At 35.5% G+C, this 20415-nt stretch overlaps 1 protein-coding gene and 1 long non-coding RNA gene across 3 annotated transcripts in view; both read left to right on the top strand.

Moving 5' to 3' along the window:
• The window catches only part of LOC135118768 (uncharacterized), a 71549-nt gene that overhangs the window by 25758 nt on the left and 25376 nt on the right, over nucleotides 1-20415 (top strand). The window lies entirely within an intron of this gene.
• On the top strand, nucleotides 13381-14010 carry LOC135118507 (uncharacterized). 2 transcript variants are annotated; one of them, XR_010277624.1, is made up of 2 exons: nucleotides 13381-13722; nucleotides 13881-14010. It is a non-coding gene; the product is annotated as an uncharacterized LOC135118507 (long non-coding RNA). The 2 variants fall into 2 exon arrangements; XR_010277625.1 differs by having other exon boundaries at nucleotides 13875-14010.

Raw genomic sequence — 20415 nt, 5'->3', positions numbered from 1 at the left:
GTCGATACCATAATTCAGCGCATTCATGACTGTCGCGCGACTAGACGATAAAAATACTATGGAGATAATTTGTACTCCATTGGCACATTTACCTATTTGTTTATTTTATTCATTTATTTACTTTGGATTGTCATTAAATCAGTACCTATGTCAATTTATGGCATGGCTTTGGAGTTACCTCCCACATCAATCACATTTCGTAATTATTTGTAAGTAAAGCTAAACTGTACATAGAAAAAGTTTTATATCTACTATTCCTAATACTATGCTGAAAACATTATCAAAATCGGTTCAGCTGAACCTGAGATAATCGCGCACAAACATACAGACATACATGCAGGTCAAACTGAGAATCTCCTCTTTTTGAAGTCAGTTAAATAACAAAAAAAAGTAAACGAACTTCCTCAAGATAGAAGTCTAGAAGTAACCAAGTATATTATAACAACATGACGTTATATCCGTCGTGTTACCTTCTTATATCCACGTTTAGAAGTTTTAGCGACGGCTCGTCTCCTTCAAACCCTCTTCACGGCGTAAAACGAGTTGATATCAAGGAAAACCGTTATTGTGGCGTCAATATAAATAACAAGATGACAGCCTGTCAAGTTAATGCGTTGAGTTAGAACAATACAGTTTTCTGAGTACAAAGTATTCTGCTTTGAATATTTTTTGTAAATCGCTTTAGTTTAGTGGTAGAGCTCGATGAACGTGGAATCGTGAATTTGTGTAATGAATTAAATCATTAATTATCATTGTATGTCACGCTTTCACACTGAAACTACTGAGTCGAGACAAATTAAATATGGTACACAGATAGTCTAGACTAGAGCTTGAGATAGGCTTTCATTTGGCTGCGGGAAGTATTATCCTCGGGACGCGGTTGGACACTTAAGGAAAAGCTAGTTAACAATAAACACCATTAAAAATAAATGTACCTACCTCCAACTGAACAGGTGGTACAATTTACAAATCTTTTGAAGGTTTACATAACTACTTTTTTATCACACTTACAAGTATTCAATGAAATTGATCGAATGATTACACACATTGTTTCCTTATACTTATTTATATCTTTCGAATATCCATTCATAACATGCGAACACATTCCAGTACAGACATGTGTCACATTCACATTACGTCATAACAGAAGCTCTGGATATGACGCGGGGTAACAAAGTTTTATTCATTGAAGTCATATTTTACCGAATTTCAAAGCTGATCCCAGCCGTCAAGCATACAGTCGCGTAATAAAATGTTAGGCGGAATAAAGACTTGTTGTGACACGTTAAATGCCGCGACGGAAATAGATTCGTGCTCTTGGAGGATTTTCATTTGATCTCAACGTATGAAAAATACCATGTACCATTGGGTATGAAAATTGTAAATTATTCACACATCATTGAATATTGAATAAACATTACATAACATATCACGTTTTGTAATGTACTTTTATAATAGTTTGTTTGATTTAATTTACCCACATGTACTTATTTAGGTACACCAGGAATTACTTAGGATGTAATTGTGTAATTGAAATATTTGTCTTGATGTTATAATGTTAGCTAGAAATGAACTAATAGGAATAAGCCATTGACTAGGTATAAATGTGTGTCAAAATAAACAACACGTGTACTTACAAATAATACAAAAAGTAATGTAACATTCTCATTTGCCATGTGCCAGCTGTAAAAGTGGGAAGCGTTATAATCGTATCATCTCAAAGCCAGCCTTTCAACAAACGAGCACAATAATAGTTATTTGTTATACAAGAGTGCAAAGTTGATTTTTAACCGCGGGCTCAATTTTGATGACCGAGCAAGCGAAGGATTCTAAAATTGAAACACGAGCGTAGCGAGTTTTTCAATAATTAGAATCCTGAGCGATAGCGAGGGAATCAAAAGAGCACAAGGTGAAAAATCTTTGCACTCGAGTGCAACACGTAACTTTTCATCCCACCTCATCGAGGAAATTACTAAATGAAAAAAACAAAATGGCGCGCACATATGAGTATCAAATTAAAAAGAAGTACCTATTAAAGTTCATTTATTTGAAAACTCAGTTTAAAAATGAAACGAGGTTGAAGATGTAAGTAAAAACAATAATAAAAATTACTTAATTAATTGACCAATTATTTTAAGCAGTATTTTATTTGTTTAATACGTATTTGTTTGAAAATTCTTATCAAGATTGTCACAAATGGAGTATTGCACAAGATGTTCTAAATTCAAATCACTTTGCCGCTCTAGAGGATAAAAACGGCTTTTGCGCTCAGATATCAAAGGGTAAAACTGCTCTTTCCGAGATGGTGGGATGAAAAATATTTTTGCTGTAACCGGCTTACTAGACGTTGTATGTTTTATAACGCAATAACGCGCTTTGTCTCATTCGTACTCTAAAGTTTGCTTTATATTTTGTACCCTAAATTCCCTACCAACGTCTGCTAACCTGTCAGAATCTAGGCCGGTATTGTACAGCCACGTATTATGAACACGACGGTAGAAATGTTTTTCAGACCACGTTTCTCACTCAACCTACTAGAAAATGGAAATGAGTGGAGCGTTGCCAACGAAAGGAAAGAATTTTGTTTTATTTAAATGCGGTTCAGGCAGGACTGAAAATGTGAACCTATTCGATTGTGGTGAGGCTTTCGTTTTGGGGTACGACCGGGAATTTTCTGCTTGCTACACGAACGAATTTTGTTGTATTGTAAAAAGTTGTAATAGTATTGTGTTGTAAATTAACATTGTGGTTAACCAAAACTGATTTTGCTGTACAGAAAGGTAGAGAAAACAGTGCAAAACATAATTACTAATTTAAAATTTTCACCAACTTTATTGAACTTTTGCATAATGAAAAAAGTAGGTATACAAGTTAATTATTAATGCAAACGCAGTACCCCATAAGGAAAGTTGGGTACAAGATACGAGGAAAAAAACGTGAAGTGTTTTTCTAGATGATTTGAGCGGAAGCAATTGCACCACAAGCCGAGTAGAGAGGCTTCGACGAGTGTCATCGGCCGCCGCCAAGCACTCTCGCCGTGCAGAGGGCACGCCCCTCTCTAAAACTTTTTGCTTTACTATTAATGCAGAATTTAAAGCGGCTTTTAAATATTTTTGGACGTTACTCTAGTTTTGAAGAGGATAGAATGGTTGACAGATAAAGCGAGCATTTTTTAAGTGAGGTACGGTTAATTAAGGCTAAATGACGGATTCGAATACTTGAATTGGTTTAAATTAGAAAAGAAAAATAAGCCTAAAGTGGTATAGATGCTTTAAAGTCGCAGCAAAATGATGACGTCGTATTTTTAAAATAAGCAAAACAAGTTTAGAGCTCTTAATTCATAAATCTAAATGAACCTTTAGTTATTCGAAAATTTTAAAGAGATATTATCACGTTTATCACAAAACCAAAAACAAAGTAAAGTCAAAACAGTAGTATCGTGCAACCAGAAATAATTAAAAATTGTTTCCACTCCATAGGTAATTCAAATCCAGCAAATCAAAGTTATTCACGCGAAAAGATAAAAGTATATTTACGTGCACTCGCTTTAGATACCAAAACAAAGGCAACAAGCAAAACAAGACATTAAAGATGTTCGTGAATCTGCCAAGAAGAAACTCTTTGTTAAAAGTATTTCAAACTCAAAAGAAATGTCTAAATTACCTTTGCCTGAAACTGACTGCGTAAAAGTCAAAGAGTATTGTTTTTATCCATATTTAAATTGTACTTTATCATCATTGCGTTAAATTCAATATTTGGTATAATCCGTTGATAACTCGTGAACTGCACGGAATTAGAATAGAATTCACCTAGAATTCTAATCTATTTTTGCGACCTTACATAAAATGTTACCAAAGTAGCAGTAAGGACCTCGTACACTAATTAGTTTCTTCTATTTTTTATTCATACACGTTTGAGTTGCTTAATTAAAGAGTTCCCTAAAAAACGGTCGAAACAGAGGTCGGGGGTCGTGACAAGCAAAGAGTTTAGACTGGCTCTTTATCGCATCAGTTCTTGAGAGCAGCCGTCAAAATCTTTCTGAGAACAATTTATCAACAAATATTCAGCCCATTGAATATTGAAGGCAAACAATAGCTAATCAAATAAAAAATTCGTTTGTTACAACAAACCTCGTTAAATTTACATTGAACAACCAATAATTTTGATTATCTGCAGGTAATTATACATGCATTTACGATTCGACTTGAATTCACCGAGCAGACAGGCGTAAATTGATTTTAATATCATTTGCCTCGCCGTGTATGCAACGTGTATCGTTTTAATAAGGTAGCTTCACGGTCTTTGAAAATTTAGGAGCGTGAACTGTGCTTAATAACGTTACCTATTACTTGGTAATATACAACAAAGTATTGGAGTAAAGTGAGGCAGATAAGCCATGTAATATCGTTTTGTATGCAAAGTCATGTTACGTAATCACATAAAACACGTTAGGTACCTAAAATATATGTCAAGTGCTTTTTTTTTGATAAAAGCTTTATTATGTGCGCTTGCGTTGTTTTTAATATAGATTCGTTAGATATCAGTACAGCACCTATCATTCTATAAATAAATAATAATAAATAAATAAATAAATTCTTTATTTTCACCAAAAGCCATCACAACATTAACATCCGTAAAGACTAGGCATAAATTATAGGTTTTGTAAAACATTAAACTCTGGCTCCTAAACTAGGCATGTGCCTGTGACTTAGGAGTCAGTGATTCTCCAATAAACGTCAGAGTAAGCATATAATTGAAGCGATTCAGGACGTTACAATAAATGAGCAATGGAATTCTGGTCGTGTCTATAGTAAAAGTTTTTTACATTGCGACAGATCTGAAAAGCTTATCAACAGGGCTAGGTATTAAATGTTGTGACGTTGTTTCATAATGAATATTCATCACAATCTTAATTTGTAAACTTTAGTACTTAAACAGCGAACAATAATTTACGGAGCGTTATGTAATTTTGGCATAATTCATGTTGTTTTATTTTTACAACTAGAACATACTTTGTTGTTTACGAGTATCGTGATCAATCAATTGATAACAATTCCTGTTTTCCACGAGCGTACTTTCAAAGTAGGGCATCTTGTGGAGGAATACAAAGAACTGTTGTAGGCAACTAGAAGGAGGTACAACCGCAAAGAATCCTGTGTTAGAAGCGAAGAGGAATCTTACCTACGAGGCAGGCTACGTGACTTCACGAACTGAAATAACTTATTGAGTTTAAAGATAAGGAGATGTATGTGTGTATGCTGTGTCACGTCTTTACATGGCAATTTTTGGCGGCCGAGATCAAAATATTTATTTCACCTGAATTCCCGTCGGCGATATTCTTAGAAGTAATCAATTATCCGTATTATTTGCGTCAGATATTCGGTGTTTGGTTTTTCTGACAGGGTTTTGTTCTGCGGCACAAACTCTGGACTTATGCGCTTCATATCTTAAGACTCAAACATAACGTTGTGAACAAAACACGAATAGCTAAACCCAGCTGATTATATGATTACGAGTGTCCTTATAAAAATCTGCGGTCGTTATAAAAATCTTTCACTGAATGAATACTTTTTAAACCCTAAATGGCACATTTTGTTCTGAAAAATCTGAAATTTATTTTTGTTAGAAGCAATTTTGGTAACACGCTTCGTAAATCTTCTGTAAATACAAATAAAAGATGTTATCGGGGAATTTAATGTCTTTTTCAGGTACCGACATATAGGTACACATAGGCCACATAGGTATAGGTAGGCAAAGTTAAAATTTTCTTAAGACGATACCTCGTTGCGATGTTCACGGGCGAACTGGGTAAATGGATGAGAGGGATAGAACTATGCGATAGCAACGTAAATAGATAGAGAGAGGAAACATGCAACTGCTCGAAAAAAAATAACGTAAGCGCCATACTAAATAAAAATTTATTAAAAATTCAATTTTATGTTTCTTTAAAAACTGTTTTCTAATTAATGTTTAATAAGATATTATCTACATTCTTCATTATTTTAATGTGACAGAAAGTACATGACTACGACATAGAATTCATAAAATGTTATTTTTAGAGGTAAGTTCTGATTTTTTTTCTATCGAGAAAAGTTACTTGTTTTATGTTTTTGTCTTCGGATTAATCTAGGTAATATAGTCAACAAACACATATAAAAAAAGTTAATTATTCAAATAAGTATTCTTAAATTAAAATTAACTTAAAAAAATGGTTGAATTCCGAGGTAGCGCCTTAAATCTTCCGCGTGATATTTTCATTTATCAGTGTTGACAGCTTTCGATATGGTATTGGTGTTGTCATAGAATGGATTACATAACACATTACATTACTGTCCGTTGAAGGTTGCTTTTATTTTGATAACTTAACCTGTTGACGATTATGGCTTTCGAAACTTAAGTAGACGTTTTAATATTAATATATTAACATGGTTTGATTTGTACCAGTAGGTAAGTAAACACAGAAAACTGAAGAAAATGACCTATATAGTATATGAAATATTATAAGTAAACCCTTAAATGCCTACATTAAAATTGAAACGACGACACCCAATATTCTAGCCCGTATTTACAGCGCTATGAGGGAACAATATAGCGATCTAAGTCCACACAAGTTTGTAATCTAAGTCTTTGTTCTGTTCGTCTACATTCTAAAGAGGGTCAATATTTACAAACATATTAGCGACGTGCCTAGCCACTGCTTCTCCATATTTTATGGAAACCCATTTAAAATGCAATTGGAAAATAGTTACGCTGCAATCGTCCACTTTCATGTTATTGGATCTTTGAATTTAATATGAGCACGAGCTTCGGCAAATCATATGCTAACTATCAAAGCAAATGTCAAGGGGAATATTTCATCGTGAGTTTCGGTTAAAAATAATAATTGCTAAGCCAGCTTTTTCGGGTGTTAAGTCTAACAGATGGCAGCTATTAACCTCTTGCGTTGAAACGATCTCTTTTGTTATGATTATATCCGGACTTTAACAATAAAACGTGTGAATTAGCAAAACGATAATAAAAAGTTATAGCTCCACAGCGAGTTTCAGCACTGAACAGTTAACACGCATCGCACGCCACTCGTAACAACTTTGTCTAGTAGTTTTAAATTGAAAAGATTTACTCAACAGTTTGAAGGAATTTAATTAGTGCCTCGGAATGTGGATTAAACTCCATAATGAAGGCAGCCTCGATTATGTTAGGGATGTCAAGAAACTGCTTTGGGTGCTTTCGCTACGGAATTAATGTTGCTCAGTCAAATTTCTTGCATGAAATATTTCATTTTGCAAATTCATCTCGTCACGTTTGCGGATTTATGATCGTACAGATTCATATATGGCGGGATGATGAATTTTATTAAAAAAGCGAGTGGCGCCGTTATTGATTTCGCGCTTGTTATTACCTAGTTATCGTTTTATGCATAGGAGTTTCGTCCATATACGAATAGATGTTCTCTTCCTTTTACAACTGTATTTTTTGTAAAACACATGTGTCCGCTAGCCATATGTGTCATTATGAATAGCTTTGTGGTAAACGAGAGAGATCACTGACCTCTATCAATGGCCTTACAATGGCTAAATGAGATGAGTAAATTGAATGATGATTCGCCATTCAGTAGCACGGTAACCAGCTGATATTATTATCCCTATTATAGTTTATTAGGTGGATTATATACGTAGCAGTCTATGTTCAGTAGCGTAAAGAGATAATTGTACCAACTATTCACATTGTGGGGAATATGTTCCGTTAGAAGTTATTTTAAGAGCTAAACGTTGAACAACAATTGTTTAATTAGTAACAATGATAGTACAGCACTAACTCAAATACTCAATTTTCGTCGCTGACCACGGCATATTAAGACATAAAGCGAGTGTGAACATACCAACAATTCGAACGACATACCACAACAGACGTCACTGTACAAAAACCTCTCGAAAACATGAGTGATTTATAGCAACATGTTATGACATTCCTTCTATCAAATAAGCAACCCATCAACAGAGCCTCCAGATATTTATCAAATAGATCACATCTGTCACGGCTTGACGACGAACGATTTGAACATACATAGAGGTTGAGCACTTGAGTATAGTAGGTACTGAGTTCTGATCTTTGAGCTCTTGTTATCAACTTGTCAGCTACCTATCATCGTCATTGTATATAGCGGATGAGTTCTGTTGAGGATACATCGCATTATGTACTTGTGTAGAGTATGTATGAAGCTTATGAATAGCAATGCTATAAACTGCCACTGGCAGATTGGTTGTTCAATTAGCGTCGCCGTCGCAGTAACAATTCTTTTGTTTGTCATATAGATATTAAGTGATTACTTACATGAAAAAGTATTAATATAAAATATTATTTTACACTTGTCGGGGATTATACTGCTTCATACAGATTCTCTGAAATCCCAGCGCAAGGGATTTGAGCATCACATTACTTGTGTTGGTCTAGATATTTCGAAGAAACAAGACTTCTGAAAACGAAGGCACTTTGTAGAAGTTGGTTACAAAGCAATATTGAGTTATGTGGAGCATGTAAGTGATCTGAGATCGTTTGAATCTCTGCAATATAAGGTATATTAGACCGTAAATCTTTGTTTATATAGTAGTCTATATACGTATGTATAAGCTTTCCAGACCATTTAGAACAACATGCATTATCGAATTAACGTGCTCAATGCTATTAACTATCAAATTATAACTTGATCCCGGTTGATTGATCTTTGTGGTTCAATTTTATTAGTACGAAATACATCATATACACTACACTCAGCTTTAATCAACAGCAATCGTAGTACGAGATTAATTATTCCCCTAAAACAATTATTGGTTACTAAATAATTTGTGGAACGTTCGGTAATTGGGTTAATATTTAATTCTGTGTTTATGAGGTGTAATTGTGGTCAGATTAATAAACCAATGGATTTAATGTTGAATTAATTTCGTCAATTGACACATTAAAAAGGTAGTCACAATTTCTAGTCTATGGACAATTTGTTTCGGCTGGTCACAAAAAAGTGTACCGAGAATGCATTCCAAAATTTGAAATTCTCATGTCGTTCCTTGTCCATGGTATTCTCTCTGCCACAATACGTGTTGATGGCGTCCATAACTCAGTCCAAACCATACGGAACGGCCGCACACACGTGGCGAGCTATTCTTGGCCCAACCGCACGGAGACTGCAGTGTATGTAAATAGGTCTACTTCGTATAACTCTATTCTAGTATGTCGTTTGTTTACGGCCAGTATTTTTTTATCTGTATAGGACCTTTTTGGAATTCTTGGGTTAGATGACCTGTATCATTTACGAAAAAAAGATATACTTACATAGTATATCGTGTTCCTTCTTCATGTGAAAAAGTCTTTGCTCTGTGGATTATGACATTGTAAGCCACATCTCAATGATAAATTATTTTTGTGTAAAACATTGAGACAAAAGATACACTACAACAAGAGGACGGACTAAAAATAGAAGACCCCAATTTCTAAAAGAAGCTAGGCGGTAATAAATGAGATTAAAAATGACATTCTATACCTGCGCCCCAAAGTACAAAAAACAATCTAATTTTCTATTTTAGAGCCCAAGAAAAAATAATATAAAGGTGAAAACTAGCTGCATACGTAATTCCTAGAAATTAGTATTTCCTGTGTATTGTCACAAACTATACTCGTAATAGTTTACGAGTATAGTTTGTGACAATACACAGGAGATTAATATATTTTTCTTTTCAAATCAAGTTACTTAATGTATGATTCTCATTACTATCGTTTTGTCCGTGATGAGTCGTATTTTCGCGAAATTATTCTTAGTTAATTAGTATTTGAGTAAAGTCCTTGAAATTAAAGGCGATGTTTATAGATTTATTAGCAGTTTCAGTTTATTGCTTACGTATTTGATATTAATAGTCTTGTTGAACATAAATCCGTGTTTCGAACTGTACCTAATCTCAGTTTACAATTTATTACTGAAATGAATTATTATGTAACAAAACCATGAGTAATTGAATACTCGCTAGCAAACGCAGTTTCGTTGTTCCAAGAATAGTGATGTGATACGTTATCGAGTTCATGAAAATTAATTTCAATTAGTGCGGTCTCGTCTATTCTGTTGCAGGCCGCGCCATTGTTATCAGGGCGACACACGCCGCCCGTCACAAAACGACGACGTACTCCCGACTTTGCTAACCACATATTCTCACCACAAATTGTATAGCACGGGCCTTCACAGCTTTATGCTGCGTCCTTTGTGAAATTGTGAGGGATGCGATGCGAACGCGTAGCGGCGCGACATTACGCGAAAACAACAAACAGTCGATTTCTTTTAAATTATTATCTGACGTGATGTGGCGCGGTAATAATGGCGTCGAGACCGATCATAGGTCTCGGCGGTTGTTCTCACTAAGGAGTTTAATCAGCTCCACGAGCATTTCCGCAGACACAGGTGTGCTTCCTATTCCTTCGCTCTCATAGCCCGATGGGACGGCAATCCGAGACGACCAGAGAGAAAGATTTCGTAGGAGCACTATTTACACATATAGGTAATGCAGAACTGGCTTGAAAATCGTGACGAGGCGCAGTATTCGCTTTGGATTGCTTCGTATCGCGTCGCGTTAATTCCCACTCTCAGGACTCACCCTTAGCTCAGCGCCGCCATCTGGGTTACTCGCCTTTCTCATTTCATAGCGAAAACACGCTTTTCTACTTACATGCTGACAGCACGAACGTCCCTACATAAATGGTAATTTCGCTTGATTGACCGAACGTGAAGGTTGAATATGTAGTGCCTTATTTAACCACAGCACTGAGTAAATAATGACTCAATTATGTAAACAAGTTGTTGTTAAAAACGAACTTGAACTTTGCAGTACAGAATCATTTACTTTGAAATTGACATTACATTGACAGCGATGGGGATGAATTTTTTGACGCGTTTTAGTTACCTACAGTGCTTTTTTTTGTTTTATTATGATATTTTTTATACGTATTGTAAATATCTATGTAAATAAACCTTTTACGCCTTTGAATTTAAAATTTACAGTGTACATAATGAACAAAAATCGATAAGTTCACTTAAAACTGTTCTACGAACCGATTACTGATTCAATCGAATGTTATCATTAAGTTAACATTTTGATGCAACCAGCTCATCAAAATTTATGAACATTTATCGTTTTAATATTTGTGTAACTGAAATGCTAGAAAATTGCGATTTCTGAGAAATAAGTAATTTTATTGAATTTTAAACATCTGGATAAAATGAAGAAATGTGTCATAAATAAAATGCTAGAAAAGTGGTAATAAAACTATTCGCTATGTTTAAGCCAAATTAGCAATTATCTATGAGGTTGAGGTTATTCCCATTTAGGTAGTTATTTCAGTTCAGTATTTTGTTATTTCAGACTAATTATAAAATACAGTATGCTAATTGCAATAGACAGTTTACTTAGTTCGTTAAGGTATTGAAATTTTTTTACAGGGAACTAGATAACTAAATATGTCTGCAAATATTTTTTGCTAGTTTGATATGGTACTTCCTAAATTGGCGCACAAAATCTACCTTTTATTTCCTTGTCCTTCTCTTTGCCATCAATAACATTGTAATCAAACTTTTCGGACTAACTGTGGGTGCGCAACAGTAGGTATGTGTACCTACTGGCCACCCCTTGTATGTTCAAGCTGAACATAAGTTATGCTCAAGGTAGGCTTGCCGAGGAATTTACCCCAGTAATTCGTAAAGGGAATTTAGGATGGTGTTTGAGTTTGTGGATTGTAAACAACCTTGCCTTCTTGGACAATCAATTGGACGTTGGTTTGTGATTGCTGCGGGGATGTTTAGTTAATACGAAGGTACCTATTTTCCTTGACTGATATTTGACACAACAAAAGTATTGAAAGTTCAAAGATTCTTTCATGTTCATAATAACATCGATTGAAAAGAAAATGGTATTGCCCACAAAAAGTATCTAATTAAGCAGATTTAGTAAGTATCTTTCAAAATTATTATGTCGAGCGTAATAACATGTTTGTTTAATTGGCTCAATAGGTACGTTAATAAGCCACTCACACGAGTTTTATTTACTCTTCCGTATTTTTGGTTAATGTTAATATTAATTCAGTTTCAAAATAGGTCGATTAGGCAGTCATATACGTAATACGCGGTAATAGGATGGACATAATCCCCAGCGGTATATTAGGCGTATTAGCATCACATATGGAAGTACTTACTATGTGGTGTATATGCTGTGTATCGGTAAGTAGTTAATATAATATAACCTGATTTACAAATTGGTTCTTGGCTAATAATTATAATATTGGGTAATGGTTAGTAATTTTAATAAAAAACCGTTTCAGCCGGGTGTATTAAAAAAACTTTGCTTTTATTTAATACTGTGTAGTGGTTTTCTGTTGTGTTCACACAGATAGTATTTTTTACATAAATCTATTTATTGAATACTTTTTATATAAATTATTTAAGTACCTAAAATAATTTTAGTTTTGGTGTAAGACTGAACTTAACTACAAACTAGATACAAAAAGCCGGCAAACACAAAATACAAAGAACTCCAATTTAGTGTGAAATCCCGCTGCTAACTAGGTTATATGATTAGCCCGTATTAACCGGTCGACTGTGAAGGCACGGGTCTATGTAACCTGAGACTTATGCCCGTTTTCACCAACAACCTCTTACCGTTTCCCTATCTAAATGCTACTTTTAGTAAGGATCCCTCCCAATTTGACACCTACCTAAATTCATTTTCACCACACTTGTACATGGATCCCTTAAGTAAGTGACAGATTACTAGTTCTACAAACGATAATGCAAAGTCGATATTTTATCGATAAAATGATTTTTCTGTACTTCTTAAGAAATAAACGTCTATCGAGTATATATTACTAAAGCCTGTGAGTTTTTTTTCTTGTGATGTTATTTTAATTTAACTTACGCGGTGTCCTGCGTGAGCGACGAACGCGACGCGACGCGACGCTGCGAACGCGACGAACGCGATCAACTCAAAGGAATTCCCTACATGCGGCCTATGTGACAGTCTGCGGCGAGACGCGACGTAACGCGTACTTGTTTTGAGGGCGACCAGACGCGACACCGCGAACTATTCAGAAGCGTTGATTGTTGTGGGACAAAAAAAACATAAATATTAAAGAAATCGTTTATTAGTACAAACAAGTTGGAAGATTGTTGCTGTCTGTACTTTAAATATGAACTTTCAAGCAAAATTGTAACACAACTTCTCCATGATTTGAGAAGTAATGACCAAAATCACGTAGGACATCTGTCGCGTATAGCATCGCGTCGCATTACGTCGCGTCGTGTCGCGTCGCGTCGCGTCGCGTTCGTCGCTCACGCAGGACACCGCGTTAAACTACATTACGCTATGTTTTATGCAATAAAACAGTAAAGAGGTTTTCTATAGGTGAATTTTTACCTATGTCATTCGCGCGTTTGTCAAATTGACTGATGTGTATGTGTACATAGAGTGAGGTTAATTTTGGGTTTATTATTGTTGAATAGATAAGTTTATTTTGGCAGAGAAGAGAAAACGAGGATAAACCTTTCTTGCAGAAGAAAAAGACAAGCTAGTGAAATTGCTGACGTCTCATAGAGACACAATATTAAACAAAAAACGGATGGAACCACGAACGAAGCCAAAAACAAAGCTTGGATCCAGTCACAAATAGTTTTAATGCGACAGGAACCCTTTACAGGTAAATGTGAATAATATCTGTGTATAATAATATAGTGTATTAAGATATTGCCGTACAACTGTGTTCCTTGTTTTACTGTCGGCTTCATTGTATTTTTGTTCTCCATGAGTTGATGGATTTAAGTATGGGGTTAAAATTATATATTTATTTAGATTCAGGTGGTGCGAGAAATTGGAAAGACGTGTAAAAACATGCTGCGCCCAGCCCACCTCAAATTGAATTGGTGCAGGAGGATGATGATAATGTTTGGTACATCATATGAGGACTAATATTAAAATATTTGTTTACTATCTTTGTTTTAATTTACATAATTTATTATGTTCAATGTTAGCCTACTTCTTACCTCCAGAGGGTATCCCCTATCACCTAGGAGATAGGCTGCTCCATATTCACCATTTTCGAATCATTGGTATCTACTGCAGTTTTGGTATTTAAGGCCTATTCAAACCTGAGCGATATTCGCTGCCGCTGTGGGTAGAGGTAGATACCGCGCCGGTTTCGCTCAGGTATTTAGTATCAAATATAGTTACCGGCACGGATATTGAGCTCTCGGCGGAAGAGTGGGGATCGCTTTGCGCACTGTACACAAGGCAATAAACCAATAAATGGCTTCTGCGCAGGTGAATTTCAGGGCTCAATATCCGTGCCGATAACTATACCGCGGCTAGAGCGACCTGAGCGATATCCACTGCCGCTGTGGGTAGAAGTACATACCGCGCGGCAGCAGCGGCATGCATCCCGAACATCAACAGTAATATTAACGCATACCCACTGGGCTTTCTCTGTAGCAGGTGGTAGCGAATACCGCTTAGGTCTGAACAGTCATATTACCGCATACCCACAGGGTTTTCTCTGCCGTAGACGGTAGCGAATACCGCTTAGGTCTGAATAGGCCTATAGTTGGCCGGCCACCGCGAAACTACATCAGTGATTACCAGATTTGCATCTGTTATGATCTGTATATTTATGGACATGCAGGACTTCCTATTTTTGAATAATTCAGCGACATCACGACCTAGCAAGTGCATTCATAGCAAGTGATAACTTATAATCTTATAAAAAAGTCATGATCATCGTACTTTTTTCTCAGACATCTGCTCTTTCACGTAAGATAGGTACGTGGTCTTCTAATGATTATTATTTTACATATCCACAACCTCCACAGCTTCTAAACTTTCTAAAAGTTTACGTTTCATTTTTTTTTTGCTTTTTAAACATGGTATTTTTGGTGTTACATAACATATAAAGGTACATTTCACTATCCATCGCCATAAACGGTTCAAAATATGTTTGTATTCTGTAATGATAATGATAGGAGTTGTTTAAAGCAGGCATCAATCGGGCTCCCAAGTTTAAGTGAAATTTTTAGGTTAAAATTGACACCTAGGCTTTGGTGAAAATGAAATTCTTATTAAGTGTTCCGTAAATGCTCCCTAAATTTAGGTATTCGTTGGTGAAAACGGGCATTAGTCTTCCGCGAAATAAACTAGAAGAAGCCTTTCGACCAATCACTACATTAGAACAAAGTTATCCACCGTGTCTGTCCATTTTCGCTAAAAGCTCAAACACTGCTGTACTTGATTGTCATGTGGTTTTCAATAATAGCCAGAGTAGACCACGAGGAAGGTTTAGGTCGTACCCAGGCTGCTTGGTATAATTTACATTATTTATTATATCAATGAAAAAGCAATTTTACACAATGGTATAACCATTGCTTTCGATGATGCACCTATGCAGAATTTCATTACATTTTATTATTACCTATAATTTGAGTTACTTTTCTTTTGCGCCGGGCTTGGGTTTTTTTAAAGCATTGTCCTTTGTTAAACTATCCACAATTATTATATTATCAGTTTAAGTTTATCGTGATATAACAAGGGTTTTTTATGTCATCTTACCTAAATGATGATGCAGCTCCTTACAAAATATTTTAGCCATTAGCTACTTGGCTTCGTAAGCTTATTTATTTTTATCTTTAAACCGGGCCAAAGGGTCTTAATGAAATCGAGATAAGCTGTTTGCCGGATCCTGGAAACATGACTTTAAGGAGACAGATTATGTATAAGTATAGGTTAAGACATCGCATTTTCTTAATCGTCCTTTTTTATTACAGAACTCTAAAATTTTTAGAAGTAATTATTTAAGTATGTACTTTGCTTTGCATTACTTCAAGAGCCTATGCATAATAAAGTTTAGATTTACCAACCTTCTTGACTAAATTAATTGCATCAAGTGTAAAAGAAATCAAAACGAGGAATTTTCGATGTTGTTTTGTCTTTTTTTTTCGCAGACCACATCTTACACAACAAATCTTTATGAATCTGATTAGGTACACATCGCTGGCTCTATGAAAGAGCAGCCCTAAAAATGCTCTCGCGTCAATCGATACAGTAGGTATGACCAAAATTAGGTCGACTACCCTATTTGTAGGCTTCGCAAAGTTACCTTCCTCTGTAGGTGTTGGCATTTCAGAAAAGTATTTTCTTTCTCACCTTCAGAGAAGCAGTCAATTGTGTAACGTTTTATATCACTTGTTTTTGGGCACGTTAAGCACACAAGCATAACTTAATTTGTCTGCATTCTTTTGAAAAACAAAAAACATTAATGAATTTACCTAACCGTAAAACTAAAGAGGTTCATTTATTCAGCAAATATTAACTTCTTTCAGTGCTCGTTAATTAAACGAATACTAAATTAACCTTATATTTTACTGCTAATGCTGTTAAAGAACATTTCATTTCCTTTTTCCTTCTTATCAAAGAAACACACGCAGCATGTTTAACTCATTTTATTTTAAATTAATTATATACGAGTCGGAAATTAAGTCTATGATACCAGTATTACAAAGCAATTATGCAGGGCAAATACAAAAGAAAATAATCGATGGAAACCACAAAGACAACTAAGGTTTTAATTGTCATTCCTGGTGGAAAGTAGGTCGTGTTCTGTTCCATTGTTTATCAAGGATCATGAATTGTGTTTACGATGTAATATCACTGGGGGAAATGTCTTCCTCCCTTTTTAAACATTTTGGTTTTGATTTTTTTTTGTATGATCGATAAGCCGACCCCGACATAGTTGGGGTCAAAAAAGACTCGGAGGATGATGATGATCGATAAGGTAATCTTAAACAACAAACAAAAATTCTATAAATATTTTCCAGAAACAGCACTGTTGCGTTACAATTGCACATAAGATTAACAATGTTGAACGCAGAACATTTGACCGCAGCCTGTTAGCGCGGGCCATACGGGATGTGGTGTGAAACTCATTTAGAACTGCCACCTGCAATGCTGGGACAAATGTTGGCCCAACAACACCAATGTGTTTGTGTTGTACCCATTGCGTTTTAGGCGCGACGTTAACACTGAAACGCGTGATTAATGTACTTGTTCAGAGGTTACCGCAAAGCTTTGTTGTATTTGTAGCGTTGTAACAACCCTATTTTATTTAAGTACCGTCAATTTTGTTGGGGTCACAGTGATTATGTTGGTTTTAATCATTTGGATTGGTGCGGTGCAACGTCGTTAGAATTAGTTTGTGCTTCTGTCAATAAAGTTAGATCGACTTGTGCTTGGATGGGAGAGGGTAAAGTTGGCAAACGTGCTTCTATTTATATTCCTATACGTGATCAAATCACTAAGCATTTCAGTAAGTTTACAATCACACAGTTTCTATTAGAGTTAAAAACGAAATCATTTAGAATGGTGATAGTTCATTAAACATTTCAGCTCTGCCAATCAGCGGAATACAACGTTAAAATCATATTCTGAATTCAAATCACAGTTCTATTTCTATGTGCCAATAAATACGCATGAATATGCACGTGAGTCTCGTTAATGCTTTTACTGATATCCGTTTTAACCGTCTCGCTCATAATTCTACTATTATTGCCAACATTGTGGGTGACAGAAACTGTATTATGCATTGGATGCACTAGGAAATTGCATTATTGATTAGGAATTTAATGGTTGATGTACGAGTATTTCTGTTGACAATAATTAGTGTGAAAGCTTTGACTAGATTGTTTTTATTTATGATGACAATTACTGTGAAAGCTTCGGTGTGAGACTTTGTTTTAAAGTTTAATGGAGGCGACGCGAAGACGTCTATTTCTGTATCACTCGGTATTTTGACCTTTGTGTCACGTCGGGCGATGACTACGTATCTTATGTAGATAGTTGTTTACATGTATGAGATACGTATGTAAAATGAATAAGGCGTATTTCTAACAAGAACTTTTTATTTAAGGGTGTTAAACGTCAAAACTTCATGGACAGAAAATGAAACCTTTTTTTTACTTTTTTCTTCTTTGTTTTTTTGTTCTGCACTTTTGTTTTAAAACTGACACTTGGAAAATGTCATGAAGGCAAAAATTGTATTTTAATTTATTGTTTACTCTAACTAATTACTTTTACTATGATTAAAAGATTCTAAGAAGATTATTACGCTTTGACTGAAACCCTATCTTTGAGGCATTGTAAACATTGGTGACCCCGACGTGATCGCGGCCGAAATTCAAGACTTCGCGGCGTGGCGGCGGCGGCCGTGGCGTGATGACCATACCGGACTCAGCCGTTATCATGCTCATAACGGAATGTGGTAGTGAGTGACGCGGTTTGGCCATAGGGAAGTACGCCCAATCTTAGTTCTATTAACTTTGGAGTCAGATAACCTCTAATTGAAATGCCTCAACCTACTTAATCTATGTAACGAAAGTTTAACCCCCTACTTTGAACCTCTTCTACTTGCACCTCGCTTAAGGACGCACCCTGGCATTTTCCAGATTCGCTGTGTACACCTGCTTCTTGGGTTCCTGTGGAATGCGCTGCTACTGCTAGATATCTCTATTTGCTTGCTACAGCAAATGCTTGCTGCATCTTGTGCTGTGTGACCTCTTTGCTCGCGTGCGTCGCTGACTGAAGTTCGTAGTCGTTGCCTGTGCGCGACTAGCACGGTTTGGCTTTGCTTTCTTTTACTTTACATACCGTGTCTAATACTGGAATAGCTTATTTCTTGACGGCCTGTTCAGTTCTTATAAGCTTCTACTATGTCTGCTGAATTAAAAGCTCTTATTCGGCAGCGGGGTTCAATAAAGGCTAGAATAACTTTATTTGATAAATACTTAAAATCTGTTAAACTGATAGAAACTGATAGCATTCCTAAACAAATTATACTTGAAACCGAGATAAAACTAACAAAATTCAAAGAATTGTTCACACAGTTTGATGAATTAAAAACTAAAATTGAAGAATTAGATCCTACACAGTTGGAAGAACATGACTTGATAGAAAGTGACTTTTGTTCTAATATTGCTAAAGCTCAATTGTTAATCGAAGATCTTAGCCCTACTGGAAATACTAACTATAATTCTTTAGCTAACTCTCAAAGTAATAAACAGGATAGCCACTATAGTCACAATATTAAATTGCCTACCATTCAGTTGCCTACCTTTGATGGAGACTACTTGAAGTGGATGGAATTCAGAGACACTTTTGATTCATTAATTAACAATAATGACAGTATTTCTGAAATAAATAAGTTTCATTACCTTCGTTCTTCATTAGTGTCAGGAGCGTCTAATGTTATCAAGTCTATTGATTTCACGGCTACCAACTATAAATTAGCGTGGTCCATACTGACTGAACGCTTCGATAATAAAAGGATAATAACTAATAACCATCTAAAGGCTATTTTGAATTTCGACAATATAACTAAAGAAAATTACAAATCTTTGCGTTACATGATAGATTATTACTCTAAAAATATTAGAGCCCTGTCTTCTTTAAATGATCCTGAATCCCGCTGGGATATTTTACTTGTATATATCATGGCATCAAAACTAGATGGCACCACAAGTCGCAAGTGGGAGGAACATAGGAATACTATTGCCACTGCTCCGACAATTGAGGAATTCTATACCTTTTTAAGAGACCGTGCTGACGTTTTAGAAACCGTGCAGTACACTACTAATACTAATAAATCTGACAAACAATATTATTCTAAAGATATTAAACAAACCAAGTCACTTGTTTCTTCTGACATAAATGATAATAAAAAATGTGTTGTATGTTCACAAGATCATTTACTATACAAATGTGAAAAGTTTAAGAATATGTCTGTAGATGCTAGATTTAATGAAGTTTCCAAGCATAAGCTTTGTCACAATTGTCTGCGTCCTGGTCATTTCTCCACTCACTGCAAACATAACTCTTGCAAATTCTGCAATAAAAAGCATAATTTATTGCTACATAGATCACAGTCTAACACTGACAAGGCAAATTCATCTGTTGACAAGACTTCTGCAGTATCACCTCCTCAAGAAGCAAGTTCTTCCCAGGCAACTTCAACTATTGCTTTGTTCAATCCTGTGTCACACTCTGTGGCAACACCTGGGCAGATCCTGCTATGCACTGCTCAAGTGAATATAATTGACAGTCAATCTTCTGAGAATTATACGGTTAAAGCTCTCTTAGACAATGGAAGTCAGTCTTCATTCATTACTGAAAGATTGCAGAGAAGAATGAATTTGTCTTGTTCCAATACAAACATATCAATTGCTGGTATAAATAACAAGGTGACTAATACTAATAAAATGTGTAACATAAAACTTAAATCGCGGATTAACTTATTCCAGACTAATGTAAAATGTCTTGTTGTGCCTCAGATTACTGGCACATTGCCTAATTCCTT

The sequence above is a fragment of the Helicoverpa armigera genome, chromosome 2 (genome assembly GCF_030705265.1).
Source record: "Helicoverpa armigera isolate CAAS_96S chromosome 2, ASM3070526v1, whole genome shotgun sequence".
NCBI classification, from domain to species: Eukaryota; Metazoa; Arthropoda; class Insecta; order Lepidoptera; family Noctuidae; genus Helicoverpa; species Helicoverpa armigera.
The sequence above is the reverse complement of the archived record's forward strand: the minus strand, read 5'-3'. Positions and strand labels throughout refer to the sequence as shown.